Here is a 22,772-nt window from a genome sequence, read left to right as displayed (position 1 = left end):
AATGACATACCTCATTCACGCTCTACTGAACATCAGTGGCCCTTTTGAAAATTATTTGGTAAAATTTAAAATTTTAAGTTAAAAAGTACTTAATTATAAATTCTTTCTTTACTCGAGGACGAGCAAAGTTCAAGTTAGAGGGTGTGATAAGTGATATATTTTTATATTTATTAAGATATTTTTGATAATTTATGGTGCTAACATCTTCTTAAAAACTTAATTTCATGAATAAATTAATTTTTTTTATAAAAATAAATAATTTTAAAAAAATATAAAATTAGAGCATATTTATGAAAAATAGATATTGATTTAATTAAAAATTTAAGCATCAAAATGTTGAGAAATTAATGAAGAATTTAATACATATTTTTTTTAATTTTTTAGGTAAAAATTGGAGCAAAAATCAAATAAAAATATCTTAAAAAATAAATTTTATTACCTTCGGTGCACGGTGGACCAGTCGCTCGGTCCATAGAGTCAGGGTGTAGTCCAACGAAAATATTTCGCGGTCCACAGGTGCAGTCCATGATGGGCGGAGGCGATTTGACATGATCCGACGGTCCACATTCATCCCGATCCAGATCGAACGGTTGACAGCTTTTTCGAGTGTAATAAGGATTCCTGGGTGCAATCTGATGGCTCAGATTTCATCTATCGTGCGATCCAACAATTGAGGATGCTTTCAACTTTGAATAGGAATGATTTTACACCATCCAACAGTTGAAATTTTATCTGAAGCATGATCGAACGGTCAAAAATGCATCCGACTTTGATAAGGATTTAAACATCAGATTTGGGGCTGATCTAGGTGGTTCAAAGGCAATCCGATGGCCAGAATTAATTTATACGAGTATAATACAATTTCTAAGAGTTTTGGGACTCCTTTTGTGATCAGAAAAAGATGAAAAATTCACCTATAAATAGGGGACCCGGGAATAAGTGTAGGGATAGAAAAATTAGTGAAAAAGTAAGGAAAAGTTAGAGAAAAAATTAAGAGAGGTTTAGGGATCTAAGAGAAAAGATGAATATAGAGCTAGAGAGCTTGATGCATGGCTAAATCCTTTCAATCCAGGAATATGATGAAATCTGTAAATAAATTTTTATTTTTTTTATATTTAATTTTTATACAATAAAATTATACTTTTATTTTATTTTTTTATTTTTTGGGATATTGATCTAGCCTACACGGCCTATACCCTCTATTGATGTGCTGTGATCCCTGGATATGGTACGTGCTTAGGAGAGATAGATCATGGTATATTAGATTAAATTTTATATCTTGTAATTAAATTTAGATAGTTTATACTCTGACAAGATGAGCTATGATCTACTGATACAGTCCGTACCCCTTAGAGATAAGCTATACTAATATCTTAATTACAAGAATTAATATTGCAACATAAGAAAAAAAAAATAAATCTAATTTACATGGTGGATTTGAAATTCCTAAGTTATTTCTCTAACTTATTTTTTTCATAAATTAATTTATATTTTTAATTTAATTTTTGCTATTCTATTTAATCTTTCTACAAATAATTTTCTTTTATTTCTTCTTAAAAAAAAAAAGATAATCACCCTAGATCTCCATGAAAATGATCCCTACTCACCCTATCTATATAGTTTGAGTTGGTTTTTATTCTTGACCGCCTACGACAGCGATCAGGGATGAAGAACAAAGAAAATTCGAAAAAAAGAAGGACAAAGATTGGTCAGGATAAGATGACACAATAAAATGAAGCTGATAAACAGTCGGATAGAGTTCGAAGCCAACTGAGCAGGATAAAGTTGATAATAATCAAGAAGATTTTGGACAAACTTTAGAATCAAAAATCAAAAATCGGCCCGAAGGTCATCTGAAGGAACCAGATCTAGGGTTTCAGGGTTAGATCTTGAAACTTTTTCAAGATCATACAGTGGAAGACGAAAATAAATCAAAATTATTTTCTAAAATCAGAAAAATCTTAGATCTAAGATCTTATTACATGATTATTACATAGCATTAAATCAAAAATTAAAATATATAAATATAGCATGAACTACATGTTGATCATATCAACATATTTCTATACTACATCTAATGTATGTATTAAACAATAGATCAGATCTATTACCTTGCAAGTTAGACGTTCTAACCTCGCTGATCTGAGCTTGAGGATGATGTTGCAAGCCACATATGCATCCGGCCTCTAGGAGTCATCTACACGAGCCCATGAATCTCGATCAGAAGTCCTGTTTCAGGAAATCAGCACAGTATGCTAGTACTGCGCTGATCCTTCTTTGATGGTTGATTAGGTGCCTCCTTCTTCTTGATTTGGACTCTTCCAAAGATGAAAAGTAGAAGGAAGAGTTTCAAATCCGAGATGCTCTTAGGAAACTCAAGATGGAGGGAGAAAAGATATGAAAACAAACAATCCTAGAAGAAGACCCTCTTCTTCTTCTCATTTCTCTCTCTAGACACCCTAACTTGTGTCTTTTATATCTCCATGACCCAAAGGTATTTTTCTTTGATTTTTGGATGTCCCAAAGGTCTCTTAAATCTCTATCTTCTTCAAAAATTTCATAAAGAAACTCATTTTATATAGAGATATATGATAGAGTCCTTGTCTAGGTCAATACCTAGTCAAGGCTTATCCAAACATGGCAAGTTAAGGGGCGCCCAACTCTTGAGCACCTCCTCCTTATTTTTATACATGGATTACTAGCAAAGGGTGTATAATATGTACTCTAAAAGTTATGAAAATTTCAAAAAAAAATTGGATAGATTCGGTGCAAAATTGAAAGAGTTTTGGATTTCTCAAACTCTATCTCATAGAATTCGAAATCCAAACTTATTCCTTTTTTATTTGATCCAAACCACCTTCTATGTAAGAAAGAAGAGAGAAGACCTTTTGTGAATGTGGGAGAGACCTGGGAGAGGGCTTTTGTCATATAAAATAAGAGGAGATTGGCGTTGAATGAGAGAGAGGGCGTGGGGAAGGCTTATGTGGTGCAAGGTGGAATCCTAGTTTTACTAGGATTCTATCTTATGACTTGTTTTAATCTGATTTCTCAAACCAAATCAAACCAAAATTAGATCAACCTAATTAAAATAGATCTTAACCTAATTAAGAATCTAATTTAATCAGATTAAATTATATTTAAATCTGATTTAATTTTCTAATCAAATTAGAAATTAGATTGACCCAAGTCCTAGTTGAACTAGGACTAGTTTTTTCTTGCACTTGGCTTATCCAATAAACCAATTGGACTTGATCCAATCAAGCCCAAACCAAATCTAATTAAATCATATTTAATTAGACTTAATCTCAACCCATTGGCTTAATCAAATTAAGCCAATTAGCAATCGAATTGCGAATCGATCCTCCTGCAACACTTGCACTGGGTTAAATGTCAATCGTATTGATCATTTAACCCTAGAACGATTCTCAATCATTGATCAACCATCCGATCGGATCATGAACTCTAATGTGTGTGACCTCATAGGTCCAAACCTAAGCCAATAGCACAGGAATAAATTTTTGTACCAATCGAAGTGACCATCTAGTAATGATACTCGACGATCGGATAGGTCGAATGTGTAGAACAACATCCTTAGAACCCATGCGGATATAGTTTTCATATAATTCATCCCCTTGACTAAAATGATCATAGGACATCCCAAAGTTCAACTGTCAACTCTAATCAGGTTATCCACATTGTATTTCAAAATATCAAATCCATCTGATGGATTATCCTGGTCAAGATTTTGCTAAATTAAAATACAGCGACTCATTCTTCTCCAACTCTTGGAGTGGTCAATCCTATCTCGATCATACTCTGACTTCGCAAGTACTTGACTGTGCCTAGAAGCCTTCCATCCCTGAATTAAAAATTCAGTTAGTCCAGTACCAAAGCACAGTGAGTTGCTTGCAAGTCACTGAGGCGATCTCAAGTCTAAGGGACACTTATACCTATATCCCATCAGAGACATTCTCGACAGCAGAATACTCTGGAGTTGGTCACGTTCAATGATGATGTACCAGTACATCTCACCTGTATGCCATACCAGTGTCTTCACACTCTTTGGTTAAGAGGACAACCAACCCATATGGCCTACAGCGACCTATGCTCGATAGAAGCTGTCATCCTTATTAACAGCCTATCATTTGGTTGTGAACTGTTTTAAGGACTAATCGATAAATCCTCTTTTTATCGAATCTAAATAGTCCTAAGGACTTCATCATAACAATGGAGATCATTAGAAGATGAAAGCTTATGATGAAAATATCAAATATATTTTATTTATTAACAAATCAATTACAATACTTAGTTGCTCAACCATCAACAGCTTGACGATTGGCTTTTTGGGACACATTTCTCAACAACTCCCACTTGTCCTAAAGCCACTAGGCACAGTATCTAATATCCATCTTCGACTTGTGGTTGTCGAACTCCTTTATCCCCAGGGCTTTAGCGAAGGAGTCGGCCAGGTTCTCCTTTCCGTCGATCTTCTGAAGGTCGACGTCATCTCGATCCATGATTTCTCAGACCCGGTGGAAGCGACGCAAGATGTGCTTCGTCCGCTGATGTGCTTTGGGTTCCTTCGCCTGAGCTATGGCACCAGTGCTGTCGCAGTAGAGCAGGACCAGACCATCGAGGGAGGGTGCTATTCCGAGCTCGTTGATGAATTTTCTCAGCCACACAGCTTCCTTCGTGGCATCCGATGCTGCGATGTACTCCGCTTCACAAATAGAGTCTGCCACAGTATGTTGCTTGGAACTCTTCCAGCAGATGGCTCCACCATTCAGAGTAAAGATATAACCCAACATGCTCCTGCTGTCATCATAGTCAGATTGGAAGCTAGAGTCTGTGAACCCCACAAGTTTCAGATCTGACTCACCATAAACCAACCATTGGTCCTTAGTATTTCTCAAATACTTAAGGATGGCTTTAACCATTTTTCAGTGATTTTCTCCAGGATCAGATTGGTATCTACTCACTACTCCTAGTGAGTATGCCACATCTGGTCTTGTACATGTCATGGCGTATATGATAGATCCCACGGTTGAAGCATATGTGACTCTACTCATACGCTCTCTCTTCAGGAGTTATCGGACAATCCTTCTTAGAGAGAGAAATTTTTTGGCCTATCGGTAGATAGTCCTTCTTGAAATTCTCCATGCTGAACCTCTTCAGCACAGTGTCTATGTACATGGACTGAGATAACCCAAGCATCCTTTTAGATCTATCCCTATAGATCTTCATCCCTAGGATGTAGGATGCTTCACCCAAGTCCTTCATGGAGAACTGTGATGACAACCAAACTTTTATTTCCTGTAGTGTGGGGATGTCATTCCCGATTAAGAGAATGTCATCTACGTACAAGACAAAGAATACCACAACTGGACCATTTGCCCATTTATAGATGCAGGACTCTTCTCCATTCTTAATGAAGCCATATGTTTTGATCACCTTATCAAAATGTATGTTCCAACTCCGAGAAGCTTGCTTCAATCCATAAATGGATCTCTGAAGCTTGCACACCTTGGACTCATCTGTGGATGTAAACCCCTCAGGTTGTATCATATACACCTCTTCGGTCAGCTCTCCATTCAGGAAAGCTGTCTTTACATCCATCTGCCAGATCTCATAATCCAGATGGGCAGCTATTGCAAGCATTATCCGAATGGATTTGAGCATTGCCACAAGAAAAAATATCTCGTCATAGTCAATACCATAACGTTGACGATACCCCTTGGTGACCAGATGGGCTTTATAGGTCTCCACCTTTCCGTCTGCGCCTCTCTTCCTTTTGAAGACCCATTTACACCCAATGGGTTTAACCCCTTCAGGTGGGTCAACCAATATCCATACATCGTTGACCTTCATGAACTCCATTTCAAATTTCATGGCTTCAAGCCATTTCTCGAAATCAGATCTCTGCATTGCATCCATATAGGTGATCGGATCCTCATTATTCTCATCAAGTTTGATGGGATCATCATCTCGGACCAAGAAACCGTAGTATCTGTCTGACTGACACGGTACTCTATCGGATCGCCTTAATGGTGCAGGTACATTGGGCTCCGAATCTGATCTAATCATATCCGACTCAGGTTCAGCTATTGGTGTCGGTCCTTCTACCTGTTGAACTTCATCAAGTTCAACCTTAGAGGCAACGATTCCTTCACCAAGGAACTCTTTTTCTAAAAAGATTATCTTAAGGCTGACGAACACCTTTTGTTCATCAGCATGATCCTTTTATCTTTTTGGGGTACCCTATGAATGAGCATTTGTCAGACCTAGGTCTAAGTTTGTCTGTGACTAATCGTTTGACATAGGCCAGGCACCCTCAGACCCTAAGGTGTGAAAGTGCTGGCTTACATCCCATCCATATCTCATATGGAGTCTTAATTACAGACTTACTTGGAACCCTATTTAATAGATAACAGGTCGATTCGAGTGCATAACCCCAGAAGGATATCGGCAAGCTAGCAAAACCCATCATAGATCGGACCATGTCTAACAGAATCTGATTCCTCCTTTCAGACACACCATTATGCTGTGGTGTTCCTGGAGGAGTCCATTGGGAGAGAATCCCATTCTCTCCTAGATATGTGAGAAATTCACTAGAAAGGTATTCTCCTCCTCGATCAGATCGAAGAGTTTTAATACTCTTCCCAGTTTATTTTTCTACTTCACTTTGGAATCGTTTAAACATTTCAAATAAATCCGACTTATGTTTCATCAGATAGACATATCCATATCGGGATAGGTCATCCATGAAAGTTATGAAGTAAAAATATCCACCTTTAGCACTGGTGCTCATGGGCCCGCATACATCAGTATGTACTAGGCCCAAGAGCTCAGTAGCTCTCTCACCTTTTCCAGTAAAAGGTGACTTGGTCATTTTATCAAGAAGACAGAACTCATAGGTTGGAAGTGATTCACAATCATTAACTTCGAGGATTCCCTCTTGAGTCAACATGTTTATTCTGTTCTTGTTTATATGACCTAGCCTACAGTGCCATAAGTAGATATCTAACACACTATCTAATCTAGGGTGCTTACCAGTAGAATAGACTCTTATCGGGCTTGATCTTTCTGGTCTGGCCTTGCACTGATGTCCCAGCCTGAACATGCACCTTCTTCTTTTCTTCTTCTTGTTCTTCTTCCCTTTCTTAAAAGGTCGAGAACTAGAAGACGAACCTCCCACTAAGTTCACCGACTCCTTGTGAAGTTGGTGATCCTTCTCAAAGTTCTGAAGCAACCTCAATAACCCGTGGTAGTTTACTTCAGAATTTGTCATTCTATAATGAGTGAGGAATGGGAGATAAGACTTGGGCAGCGAGTTTAGTATTGCATCTTTCCCAAGCTGCTCATGCAAGAGAAAGCCGAGCTTGCTCAATCGTTCCATCAGCTCGATCATGTACAATACATGATCAGTGACAGAGGCACCATCCCACATTTTGGCGTTGAAGATGGCACAACTAGTCTTGTGCCTCTCCACGTCATCGGGTGTGCCAAAGGCATCCTCCAACACTTGAAGCATGTCCTTTGGCTGAGCCATCTCAAATCTGCGACTGAACTCATCGCTCATAGCAGCCAGCATGATACAGCGCACCGTGGTCCGGTCACTGAGCCACTTTTGGTAAGTGTCTCTGACTGTTCCACGTGCATTGACAGTTGGCTCCTCAGATGCAGGATCCATTATCACATATAGGATCCGTTCATGCTCCAGGACTATCTTCAACTTTCGGTACCAGCTACCAAAGTTGGGTCCCACCAACTTATCATTGTCCAACAATGATCGAAGCGATAGGGAAGTGGCCATATTTGCACAAAGAAAAATCATAACCTAATTAGTAATTGATTCATTAAACCTAAAGATTTAGACTTTAATCAAAAGGTTTCTCCCACTATTTTATTCGAATTGGTAGCCTCTACCTCCAATTCGAGAAATTACCCTAATTCCTTAGTGGGTACTAGAATCCACTTAGACTGCACACAAGCCCAACTTTGGTTGGCCAACCCATGTACATCTAAGGGTAGGTTCATAACCAATTGTTTCTCTAAACAATTTCTAGTAATTTTAATTTTACCCCAGAAACCTAATCAGTAGGCTTTGGCCTCCACTGTAAGGATCCGGTTAGGTCCAACCATTAACATGATCATACTTGGTGTATCTAACCAACGAATGATTAAGCCCAACTTTGGTTGGCTCACCTAACTACCATTAGAGAGATACTTTCAAGTCGTCATATGATGAGTGATAATTTCATTAGTCAACAAGCACCAGGCCTTTGGGTCTGCAATGATTATTGAGTTAATAGACTCATTATCAAACACCTTAATGGGAGGCTATGACTTAGTTATCTCCATAACTTTATCATTTTAAGGACCTAATAATTTTAGAGGATTTAAATAATATAGAGGATGAGGTCAGATGAACCAGCTTATCATGATCCTCCCACTGGCTTCACCAAGTCAACTTAAGGGAGACCATTAAAAGGGCTGGTCTAGGAGCACCTAAATCAGTCACACTGATTTACCTAGCTAACATGGATCAGCTCGAATAGTCAAGTGATCCGATCAAAATATAATTTCACCAAAAGGCCAGGTAAGTTCAATTAGTGGGAGGGTCTGCCAAAGCTTGCCTTAGACACCATCAGAAATGGCCAGATAAGCGGGCTTCCAATTAAAAACCATCGGTCTGGTTTACCTTAGACACCAACTGGTTTAATTAGTTTCGATTAGATCAACCTAACAGTTCTTGCTAGATCGCTTAACCAAGAATCAAGTCCATTTGGTTCTCGTTAAAGACATGGACTTGACCAACTACAACTATTGTAATTGATCTAGAGAATTTTTGACCTAATCTAAGACAATAATTGATTAGATTTAGTCAATTCTCTAATTAAGTCCATCTTTAATCTAACCATAGGTCTAATCCAATTAATGGACCTAATTCTCACTAACCCATTAACCCAATGTGTTATGGTTTGTGTCTTAGGTTCTTCAATTCACAATCCTAGAACCTAATCAAACAACTTCTTAATTCTTAATTAAGTTTTGGGCTGAGGGTTGGATTCGGCTTTTCAAAAAATAATTTTTATATTTATAAAATAATTTTATAATATGATTCTACCAACCATATTGTATGTTTGATTCATAATCAAGATACAAGTGAAATAAACATGAAACTACTTTAGATCTAATCTAAACAGGTTCATGTAATTGAAACAATTTCAACTTTAAACAATTTTTTTGCACAAAAATTATTAACAAAGAGATTTTATCTCAGATTTAAATATCTTTTAAATTTAATAAATCATAAATTTAATCTAGATCATATCTAATAAATTTATGATTAAAGATAGATCTACACAAACTAGGACAACCTTTGCACTGTAAGGGATAAACCTTACAGCAGGACAACCTTGCAGTTTGTGATTGATCTAAAATTTTAATTTTAGATTTAATAATCAGATTATAAATTAAATTTAATTTAAGAAATAATCTAAGCATGTATAAATAATCATGTAATAAAGAACCTAGGCTCTGATACCAATTGAAGGAACCAGATCTAGGGTTTCAGGGTTAGATCTTGAAACTTTTTCAAGATCATACAGCAGAAGACTAAAATAAATTAAAATTATTTTTTAAAATTAGAGAATCCCTAGATCTAAGATCCTATTATATAATTATTATATAGTATTAAATTAAAAATTAAAATATATAAATATAGCATGAACTACATGTTGATCATATCAACATGTTTCTATACTACATCTAATGTATGTATTAAACAATAGATCAGATCTATTACCTTGCAAGTTAGACGTTCTAACCTTATTGATCCGGGCTTGAGGATGATGTTGTAAGCTGCATATGCATCTGACCTCTAGGAGTCGTCCACACGAGCCCACGAATCTCGATCAGAAGTCCTGCTTCAGAAAATCAGCACAGTATGCTAGTACTGCGCTGATCCTTCTTTGATGGTTGATCAGGTGCCTCTTTCTTCTTGATTTGGACTCTTCCAAAGATGAAAAGTAGAAGGAGGAGTTTCAGATCTGAGACGCTCTTAGGAAACTCAAGATGGAGGGAGGAAAGATATGAAAACAAATAACCCTAGAAGAAGACCCTCTTCTTCTTCTCATTTCTCTCTCTAGACACCCTAACTTGTATCTTTTATATCTCCATGACCCAAAGATCTTTCTCTTTGATTTTTGGATGGCCCAAAGGTCTCTCAAATATCTATCCTTTTCAAAAATTTTATAAAGAAACTCATTTTATATAGAGAGATATGATAGAGTCCTTGTCTAGGTCAAATACCTAGTCAAGGCTTATCCAAACATGGCAAGTTAAGGGGCGCCCAACTCTTGAGCACCTCCTCCTTATTTTTATGCATGGATCACTATCAAAGGGTGCATAATGTGTACCCTAAAATCCATGAAAATTTCAAAAAAAATTTGGATAGATTCGGTGCAAAATTGAAAGAGTTTTGGATTTCTAAAACTCTATCTCATAGAATTCGAAATCCAAACTTATTCCTTTTTTATTTGATCCAAACCACCTTCCATGTAAGAAAGAAGAGAGGAGACCTTTTGTGAACATGGGAGAGACCTGGGAGAGGGCTTTTGTCACATAAAATAAAAGGAGATTGGCATTGAATGAGAGAGAGGGTGTGGGGAAGGCTTATGTGGTGCAAGGTGGAATCCTTGTCTTACTAGGATTCTATCTTATGACTTATTTTAATTTGGTTTCTCAAACCAAATCAAACCAAAATTAGATCAACCTAATTAAAATAGATCTTAACCTAATTAAGAATCTAATTTAATCAGATTAAATTAGATTTAAATTTAATTTAATTTTCTAATCAAATTAGAAATTAGATTGACCCAAGTCCTAGTTGAACTAGGACTAGTTTTTTCTTGCACTTGGCTTATCCAATAAACCAATTGGACTTGATCCAATCAAGCCCAAACTAAATCTAATTAAATTATATTTAAATATACTTAATCTTAACCCATTGGCTTAATCAAATTAAGTCAATTAGCAATCGAATTGCTAATCGATCCTCCTGCAACACTTGCACTGGGTTAAATGTCAATCGTATTGATCATTTAACCCTAGAACGATTCTCAATCATTGATCAACTATCTGATCGGATCATGAACTCTAATGTGTATGACCTCATAGGTCCGAACCTAAGCGGGTAGCACAAAAATAAATTTTTGTACCAATCGAAGTGACCATCTAGTAATGGTACCCGACGATCGGATAGGTCGAATGTGTAGAACAATATCCTTAGAACCCATGTGGATATAGTTTTCATATAATTCATCTCCTTGACCAAAATGATCATAGGACACCCCAGAGTTCAACTGTCAACTCTGATCAGGTTGTCCACATTGTATTTCAAAATATCAAATTCATCTGATGGATTATCCTAGCCAAGGTTTTACTAAATTGAAATACAGCGACTCATTCTTCTCCAACTCTTGGAGTGGTCAATCCCATCTCGATCACACTCTGACTTCGCAAGTACTTGACTGTGCTCAGAAGCCTTCCATCCCTGAATTAGAAATTCAGTTAGTCCAGTACCAAAGCACAGTGAGTTGCTTGCAAGTCACTGAGGCGATCTCAAGTCTAAGGGACACTTATACCTATATCCCATCAGAGACATTCTCGACAACAGAATACTTTGGAGTTGGTCACGTTCAATGATGATGTACCAGTACATCTTACCTGTATGTCATACCAGTGTCTCCACACTCTTTGGTTAAGAGGACAACCAACCCATATGACCTACAGCGACCTATGCTCGATAGAAGCTGTCGTCCTTATTAACAGCCTATCATTTGATCGTGAATTGTTTTAAGGACTAATCGATAAATCCTCTCTTTATCGAATCTAAATAGTCCTAAGGACTTCATCATAACAACGGAGTTCATTAGAAGATGAAAGCTTATGATAAAAATGCCAAATATATTTTATTTATTAACAAATCAATTACAATACTTGGTTGCTCAACTGTCAACAGCTTGACGATCGGCTTTTTGGGACACATTTCCCAACATCATCGACATAGAATGCAATCTGATCCTGAGGAGGAGAGTTCACCCAACTATTTGGACTAGAAGGAGAAAGTTGATATTGCTCCAGGATACAATATTGTTCTCGGAGCCATTCGACATTGGGTCCGAACAAGGAAGAGACTTCCGTCTCCAGACCCAAAAGAGAATCATTGATCAGATTCTCCGATCGACTATCCCGAGAAGATGAAGCTTTTATTTTCCTACTTGCCATTGAAAATAAAAAAGAACAAAAACCTAAGAAGGAGTGGAAACTCAACCTGGAAATATGGATGACGTGAAGAACAGAGAAACTTAGAAAGCTCCTAACACTGGGAAGCTTCTAACACTAGGACAGAACCTTCTGTTGCAGAAGAGAATGATGAATGCAAAAGCAAAAAGTCTAAATGAAAATGACTTTATATACATATGATCCCTCAACGGTCCGGATGAAGTCATTCAAATCCAGATTTTCACATATGTCGATACATGGCTATATCAAGATCGACTATTGATCAGATAGTTCGATGCACCTACCCTCAGATCATGCCACCTCTTCACTATCTACGTGAGCGACGCTGAGCAATGATATCTGGACATATGGCCGAAATCGACTAGTCAAAATTGAATCGTCTGAATTCTCTGAATGTCGGACTATCTTCTCGAAGCGACATCTCAATGATGATGTTACAGTTATCGAAACGACAAAACGAATGAAGACCTTTTGTATTTTGAAGAATCATTAATGTCTGCAGTCGAATCGGGGCTTGAGACAATATGTGACAACTTCCTTCGTCCAACGTGATAGACCACGTGACAACATGCATGTCAGATTATCTTGGACTCGAAAGTAGGGGGCAACTGTTGGGGCGATTCAACCGACTCTCCAATTTCGACTTTCGATCGGTCTGATAAGCACGACTTGCCGACTATCAATCGGTCGGCCGACTGATAGTCGGCTATCCTCAAATTTAATAGACTCCAATTATGACGACTCGATTGATTTCAGATCGATGACTGTCGGTATATCAGAGTTACCAATCGATGATCATTTGAACTTCCATAACGATCGACGTACGATCGACATATCTTAATTACCGACATATAGTCAGCTTACCAAAAATTTTCAGTGCAAAAAGTACATAATGGTCAGAACATGATCAGTAGTAGGTATAACCATCTATCCCACGATCATATAATACTGAAATGAACGGAACCCATGTCTCTAACTGTTACAGACAGTTACCAACTACTCGTCTATAAAAGGAGGTAAATGAACAGTATTTGGTAAGATCTCTTGAGAGCTGAAACTCTGTCTCTTTGAATTCTTATCTGCTGTTCACTACTCTCTACTGATTTAAGTATTGGAGGGTCCTCGTCGGATACAATTTCGATCAGTGTGGACTTTGTTTTGTAGGTGCTCTTCACCGGCAACAGACGCACCAAGGGATTGGCTTCAATAGATTCCTAAGAAAAAAAAAATATATTATCGGTTGAGGGAGAGGCGACAGTTAGAACACGCTATATTAGACTGATAAGGTATGACTATTGGTCTAATAGTTATAGAATAATCATGTTTGTGTACATCCATAGTGAAAAGACTGCCAGTAGTAGTTACTAGAACTAACAACAATGGAGATTAGATGAGGAAAGTAACCATTAGATTTAGATAGCTATTATGTATTGATATAAATAAGTAAAATTGTACTGTATATTGAAAACCTTTGACAATTATTATAATCAATTTATCTTTATTTTTTCTTTATCTTAGTCATTATCTTAGGAATAAGTATAACTTAGTTTTTATTATAGCTCAGCACTATATTTATACCATATTCAAGTGCTATACTCTTACTGTGTTAATCTCCTTCTTGCAGTAGTATGACGGCAATGAAAATCCTTAAAGGTTAAGGTTCTTGGACTGATGCTACTCTCTATCCTCCATTCTAGTGATACTTTTTGGCTAGACCAACATTGGCCTCACCTAGTCAAGCTGAGCATGTTGCCATTTACCTCAACCAATCTAGCTCCTTCTGGATCCTTAGTTTCTAGGCTCATCCAAAATATGGTAGAAAAGGTGGCAACAAATGGCAACTATCATAGTATGCAATTATTATTTTCTAGTATAAATAAATAAAAATTTTATTTGTTAAGGGACCATTTGATAATCCAAATATAATGCATTTAATCTTATCTTAGTTCATAATCTACCAATAGTTTCTATACTGAAAATAGCTATAAATTAGAACTTCTACTGCATATTTTCATGTTATACCCTTATCCTTTCTAGATCTATCTACTTTGAATGCGGTGCGATGGTGACTGAAGTTCTGTCAGGTCAAGGCACCTGAATCCAACACTACTCTCTATCCTCCCTCTAATCTCCATCATTCTAGCTAGTCTGATATCGATGGCATGCCCACGCACATATTGTATCCCTTCCACCCAACTTGTGCCAGCAAATTTTCTAGCATCTCCATTACCTTAGGTAGTGCAAGAGAGACTCCACAACGGCACACACTACTTTTGTCATTTAACTAGTAAGTTTAATTATGATTTCCTATTTAAAGTAAATGAGAAAATTTTTGTTCTAATAATTATTATTGCATTTATTGCATTCCTTTCTACGAGTGAATTGTTGCAATATTTATTATAATGATTTTTTTCTTTCTAATTTGATTTGATTTCATGGGGGGAAGGTCATTATCCATGGTACTAAGAAACATGCAGTTTGTAGATTTATATGGATCATCTGAGCAAGAGATGGCTATCAATCTTTTTGTAGAAAAACATACCCGACAAAAGCAATGCTATGAAGTTTGTCAGCATCCATTGTGAGGGTAATAATAGTCCAGTATAACTCATTGCCTCAACTAGTAGAGACTACATTTGTAACTTCAAATATCATCTTTGCCTCTATAACGAATTGCCACTCCTAGCAGAATCATTCATGAACTTCAAAATCAGTGCATAATCCACCACTAATGCTCCATAGCGAACTCTACATGGTCATTAAATTAGTGATCAATTATGATCCCTCAGTTCCAGATTACATGATCAATGAAGATATTTTGCTATTTCCTTATAACAACCATACTAAAGATTGATTAAGATGTACTGCCCATATGTCATTAGTAGTTCTTCAAATTATAGTATTTTCATATGCTGCATTCTCTTTATATCTCTCCACACTCAAACTTATTTGCTTGGCCATTAAGTGCTAATTCCATCAAAAAAAAAGAAAGAGAAAGAGAAACTGCTAATGAGAGCAAATCTTTTTAGTTTGTGGGATATGAAGATACTCTTTTTCTTTTTTTTTTTTGGTTAATATATAAAGACTCTTTATGTCTTCCTAGATGCTAATAATTACCTTCTATCTACTGAATCATCATGCACAAATCCATACTAATAACCATAGTGATACATACACCTCTATCCTCTATACAAGGCAGCACCTGCAAGAACTAGTCTTCATCATGAGAACAACAAAGTCCAAACATGGTATTAGCCTAGTCTAGAGAGTACTCTCTCCTTACCATTCTTTATCATTTTCTAGTCTTTTTTTTTTAAATGTAAACTTGTGACATATTCTCATTCTTATACATGTGTTTCGCGCCATTGTAGCAGCCACTATGTTGTGGTTCTTAGCTCTTTGGTTTGTCACTGGGGATCCGAGTTATAATGTGGTTAGCTATAGGGCTGCTGGAGATGGCAAATAAAATGATACACAAGGAAATAGTTATTTCTTAATTAGACTATATTTGGTTGTGAAACTAAATGGGTGAAATATGGGATAAGTGTTTATCCTAGTCAATGTCGTCTATTTCCTCATATTTTTCTATCCTACAACCAAAAGCAGCTCAAGATTAATTTTGAACACTATGCATTATGTTAAGAAATAATTACAAGTGTCGTCACTTGGACCAAAAAAATTTATACTTCTATATTTCCATTCATAGTTGGTTGTGTTATATATTGTCTCCTATTCTATATAATTCCCATAAAGTGGCAATGCTTAATCCATTTAATTTGTTTAACATGACTCAATCCATTCTTGAATGGGTTGAGTTACCTATTCAATAAAATGATCAGGTTTGGTTCTAGACTTTTGACTTGTTTAATACACGGGTCAGATTTAGGATAATAAATTTTTTTACCTATCCTATATCGAAGTTAATGCGTACTTGGTTGATTCCACCTAATTGCCACCCTCGCCATTCTAATTTTAGAAAGTTCCATGTCCAAATCCTAGATGTTGCATTTTGTAGTGCTTGACATATCTAGGGCTTGCATCATTGTACAGAAAAGAGGGATGATGCTTCCACCATTATTGCTACACTTCTTTTTGGTCTTAAATATTAGAAGCTTGAATTTTCTATACTGTTCAAACGGCGTATAGCTTCTCATTTTTTTCTTTACTGTTCAAATATCAACTTGTTAACATGCATTGCATGCTTGCATTTTAGTAGCTACATACATATAAATATTCAAATGGTCCCATATAAATATCTATGAGAAGTAAGCATGCTTGCATTACTTGCCCTTGGAGCTTTCTTTGACAAGCATGCAACCACATCCTCATAAAAGCGAAGTACTCACAATCGCACAATAATTTGCAAGGCATTCTTGAAAGCTTGGAGAGCATTTACGCTGATTCTAGTTATCCAACTTTTCTCATCCATCGAGCAAGACCTTTTTATCGAGCAAGACCTTTCAAGGCTTGTGCAAGTCTCGAATTGATGTCCAAGTAATATACAAATAAATCATGCACCCCAACATATTTCTTAAAATTATTTTGACAGAACAAGGGGGGAAGTAAGAGATGGAAAAAATTTAGACACCAAATTAAGGAACCCAAACATCAGATTGGTGGATAATATATCATATTTATGTAGGTTGATTAAAATATCATAGCGCCATAGACGGTGTGGATGAACAAGGCAACAAACTTGATTACATTTCAAAATGTTAACAATATTACAATGACCGGCAATGGCAAGATTAATGGCAGTGGTGCCATTTGGTGGGCCTACATGGCAAAAAAGGTAGCAAAGTATAGATATATTATATCATTATATAATTAAATGATTGGCTTACCTATTTATCGTTCTGTTCACATGCCCTTCAGCTGACCAATTTGTCTTCTTCTTTGCTTTCATCTTTCATCCTCTTCCACATTCTGTAGGGATGCAATAACTGCCCTAGTGTAAGTATATATGCAAATCTTTTGCATTTTGTTTCATTCCTTTTCTTAATAAGAACTTAGAAGGTCATTAGCTTAGCCATTACATATGACAAATTGATGAAATTTAATAGTTACTTTGGTGTGTCACTAACTTAAATAAGTTACTAGTATTCTTGTGGCGCGACGATTCTCAGATGAGCAGAATAGAGATGAAAAATGGCCCAACTAAACATCCGAAATTATTTGTTCCCAGGTCCATACAAAGGAATCGATGGATGGGCATCAGCCAATAGCCCCAATACCAATGCCCTCCACGTCATCGGGTCTCAGTGTTTGGGGTTCATCAACTGCAAAGTTGGAACAGGTACTGACATATATGTGTAATTTTTCCCTTTTTCCCCATGTTGTTTCCATCCATGCATGAAGCTAAGATTTTTTTTACCATCCACTTGTAGTTTCTGAAACAAATGAGAAATCTCACATGAGATTGCACCTGTTTAATGTCCAAAGGACTTTTCATTATCTACTAATAACGTATGTACATTATGGATCTGTGGATGTGATTGGTTACTTTTATCTCTCTATTCCAATGATAAGTAAGTCTTTGTGCACCACTCCATCTTATTGGGCCACGTAGCTATCACTTTTCAATATGCATTTAATATCTATAATTTTATTTTTTTATTTAAAATTTTAAATGATAAAAATATTTCTCCTCTTTTGAAAAAATTATGAAAAAATTATGACATTCTGTAGCCATATTATGACATCATACGGTCAAATTATGACTTCTCGCATAACAGAAAATCATAATTTTTTTCAGAAGTTATAAAGATGGAAGAATATTTTCGATATTAAAAATTTATGAAATTTTTAAATAATGAAAATACCCCATTACAACATCTTGTTGTCAAATTATGACTTGCTGTTATATAGAAAATCATAATTTAACCGCAGGATATTATAATATAACCACAAGATGTTATAATTTTTTCAAAAGAGGAAAGATATTTTTATCATTTAAAATTTTAAATAAAAAAATAAAATTATAAATATTAAATATATATTAAAAAATGATGATTATGTGGTTTAATAAGATGAAGTGGCATATTTTTGCTGCACGGTGCACAAAGACTTTTCCTTCCAATAATATGAGTGCAGGAGATGACTGCATAGCTATTGGTCCAGGCTCCCCAGACATTAATATCCCCCGCATCGCATCTCATGTGGGCCCAATCATGGACTCAGGTTTGTCTTCATACATATAGATACATAAACAACATCTGCGCGCATTCATATATATATATATATATATATATATATATATATATATATATATACTTTTGTGCATGTTGAACGCTAATAGGCAATTGAACCACACCCTTCAAAAAAAAATTCTTGGTCAGCCGCATGTGTTGGATTTAGGCACATAATTAGCCTATTTGTTTATATAATTAGTCTACCCTAAAATACCAATGCTTATGTTGACACTTTATTCAGCTGCATTTTGGCCAATATGAGTCCAATTTTATATTGAAATTAATTTTAGTCTACCAATGCTTAAAAGCATCGTCAATTTTCTATGCTTCTAGAAAGTGTCATGAAGTTTAGGTGGCAAAAAAATCTGGATGCTTCTGAGGAGAATAAGCAAAATAAAATCATAAAAGGCTATTTTTTTTATAGTGGTTTGATATTTATAGGAGAAATTCTTGCGACTCCATTGCAGTATATGTATGCAAATCAGCAAATATTTTATGCTAGAATATTTTAATAGAATTCCCATTAATTTTTCATTAGCTATATTGATAACAAATATACATGTATGTATGTATGTCCATGTCTCTTCGCATGTGACCCTTTGAAGCTCTTACTAATGAGTTGCTTAATGCTCTTATATGTTATAATTATCTAGTTTGAGCTTCAAACCGCAGCGATTGCTAGGATATGTAGAATATAGCTTAAACATGAAATGACAGCATTAAAGAATAAAGGGTATGATTATATATTGTTTCTGAAGCTCCTAAAAATAGAATGAAGAGATACATATTGTATTATGGCTAATAAAAATGAGCTTTTTTATCAAAAAAAATAGTTTAGGTCTGAAGAATTTCTTAGTATGTGATACGGGTATAAAATTCATTAAAACCGATGCATAAAGAAGCTGGACCCAATCTAACCTTGATGCCCGCCAACACAAATTAATATTTTGAAAAAATTTAGTATTTAATGTTGTTATCCAATTTATGCAAGTTGAGGAAATCCTAAAATCTAGGTGACAACTTGCCATATCAATGAGGAAGAAAATAACAAGCTTATCTCTCTAGATAAAGCAAGAGATGACAAGCGTATCTCACCAAATAAGGTAAATAAGGTAAGGCTAATCGTCTGATTCTCTTTTCTTATCATGATTTTTCAGCCTCTATTTATAAATAAAAGTTTACAAAGGATCCCAAGATATGCAATCTCTTCTCTCATGCTCGCTCCTTCCTATCTGTTCCAAACTTCTGACTTGAATATTAGATATTCTCATTAGAACCAACTCCAACCAGAGACTTATTTTACAGATCTGACCGTCACCATCCTGTGGTCGCTGACCAAATCCAGCTTATCCGATTCGAGCCAAAAATCTACAATAACAGTGTGTATATATGTAGCACATTTGAGATATTGATTTGTATGTGAACACAACAAATTTTCAGATTGCATTGTACAGGGAGGATCTGGATATTCAAAAGAGATCTATTTTGAGAGGCATGGGATCCTTATAGTTATTGATCAGCACTATTGTCCCATTTATACTTTGGAAACGAAGGTATGGGGTCCTTCCCAACACGCCCACGTCCAAGCACAGATATGCGCATATGCACACACAAGCTATCCATTATTTATGCTTGTGCTGGTATGTATAATGTCTACCACTTTCTTGAACACCTTAGCTGAACTTGGAAAATGTGTGTGTGCGTATGTGTGTGTGTGTGTCGGCAAAGCACACAACCGTCTACTAGAAAGTAAAAACCAAAAAATTTATTAGATATCGCTAAGTTTTATTTTATATTTTCAAAAAGTTTCCTTATCTTAAAGAGAAACATAACATCTGGTCCTTTGGCTTTCATTTTTGTATCTAGGATCATATAGTTTATATTCTACAATTCTACAATGAAAAATGGTTGGTTCAGCATCAATGGACAGGACCGGTTGGAACTAATGTCATACAATTAACATGTTTTCTAATAATAAGAATTTTAAACAGATACTCTTTTATTTCTGATAAGATATGTGTTATTTAAAGTTTTAATTTTTTAAAACTCTTGGTAGTTATTATCTGTTTGGAAACTTTACAATGTTTAAAAGTTTCGTAGAGTTGCATCGTTTCTAAAAAAATTATATGCAATGTTCGGATTCTGAAGGGTTGTATTGCTTCTAAAGTTGTGCGACCTTTGAACTCTTATAAATCTATGGAACTTCTGAAACTGAGAATCAACTTACTTTCTTATTTAGATCTATACTTTCTTAAAATCCTCTTTCTACTCTTTATCTTTTTGGATATGGCTTCTTGATTAAAGGTAATTAAGAAGTGCAATCTTGCATTATCTTGGTGTTGGAAATTGTATTCTGAGGATAGGATTTCCAAAAGTCCTTTTGCACCTAATAGAGGGAAATCACTATCTTTAAGAAAGCAAAGTGCTTTACCCAACTATGTTTTTTTTCTTCCATCATATTTTTTTCCATTTCTTCAACCCAGCAACAATTTAAAGATAATGAATTTTTCAAATGGATTCTATGGCTATCAAGATTCAAACTATAGAGATAGAGAGGCTTGAAAGGCTTAATGGGCTAAATTATAAGAGATGGATAATGAAGATTTATTTTCAACTCACTATTACTAGAGTTGTTGTTGATCGTGCCATATCTACAAAGAGAAGGAAGCAATGGAGAGTGCACTGAGAAACAAAAAAAATGGCTAAAAGACGACTACATATGCTGCTACACTCTTCTCAATGCTATGACTAATGATTTATTCAAAATATTTTATAGATACGGTACCACTCTATAGTTATGGAATGCACTCCAACAAAGATACATCAGTAAAGATGCTGAAAATCATTTTTTTTCTTATTAATAAATACATTAATTTTAAGATGGTTGATTCAAAGCATATTATTGAGCAAATAAATGCTTTGAACAACATTGCATGTAAATATGCTGCGGATGAACCATTTTCGAAGACTTTTCAAGTTTTACGAGTATTGATGAGCTTCCACCTTCATGGAAGGACTACCAATGATATTTAAAGTATAAAAAAAAGACTCTAAAATTGGATGAATTACTCCAACACATTCAAATTGAATGTGAAGTACATAAAAAAGATGAACTTGAGAACCAAGGAAAGGATGATGATATTCATAATGTTGAAATTCTAACATCCTCTTCTAAGCCTAAAAATAAGTTTCATAATAGAAAAAAGAATTTTTCTAATTTCAAGAGGAAGAAAGAGACTTTCAAGAAGAAGGGGAACAAGAATAGTAAAGGTCTCTCTAATGTTTGTGGAAAGACCCTACCCATAAACTCAAATAGATTGATAGATCTTCACATTCTACTATACATCACAAATGCCTAGGGTATATTCCACATATAGCAAGTTAAGCCACTTTCATGCATTCTAAAGATTTGAACCTATTAAACTTTTTGTGGGTCTTCCTCCTTCCCCTCTAGAATGGTGCACTACTCGGAGTTCATCAAACATGCTGGCATAGGATACAAAATAAATGCCAATTAAATCAAGCAACAATAGTACAAGAAAAAACTAGAAGAATAAAATAAATTTATTTAGAAGAAAATTAATGCTGAAACTATAAGTTCAGCTCTCCTCTCAAAAAGAAGTCTCATGCCTCTCCAAGACACCTCCTCCAATCTCTCTATAAAACATTCTCCTAACTCCTTCACAAAACTTTCTCTACCGCTTAATAAAACTATACACCTTTTCTCCTACTACAAGACAAAAATATGATCATCTCCCACTAAAAGATAAAAATATCACAATCCTACTTTCATTAAGAAATGAAAAATTTTAAGATTCTACCTAACAAAAGGAGACTAGCACTAAACACAAACGTCAAACTAATAATTTAAAAATATTTAACATGATGGAGTTCATAATAATCTTCAACATTCCTCATTGCAAAATCCAAGCTAACAATGTTGAATTTATTGAAGCCATAAAATATTACAGCAACCATGTACATTGCTGTTATTACCATTGTAACAACAACATACAATGGCATGATATACAGATAATTAAATAGTAGAGCTCCTTTATCAACTCAAATAATAACACCTTCATTAGCTTATCCTCTTTAATTCATGTATTGAAATCGATGATATCCTACAATACTTCCCCTCGTCAGTCAATGGTTACTATATGGAGATTCCACTGACCATCCACCTTATCCCAATAACCACCTGTGATTACTGCTCATCAAAGCATCGACCATACTTAAAAAACTTTAAAATAGCTAAACTTTGGCCACATT

This window comes from Elaeis guineensis, chromosome 15 (genome assembly GCF_000442705.2).
Source record: "Elaeis guineensis isolate ETL-2024a chromosome 15, EG11, whole genome shotgun sequence".
NCBI classification, from domain to species: Eukaryota; Viridiplantae; Streptophyta; class Magnoliopsida; order Arecales; family Arecaceae; genus Elaeis; species Elaeis guineensis.
Note: the sequence above shows the minus strand (reverse complement) of the source record.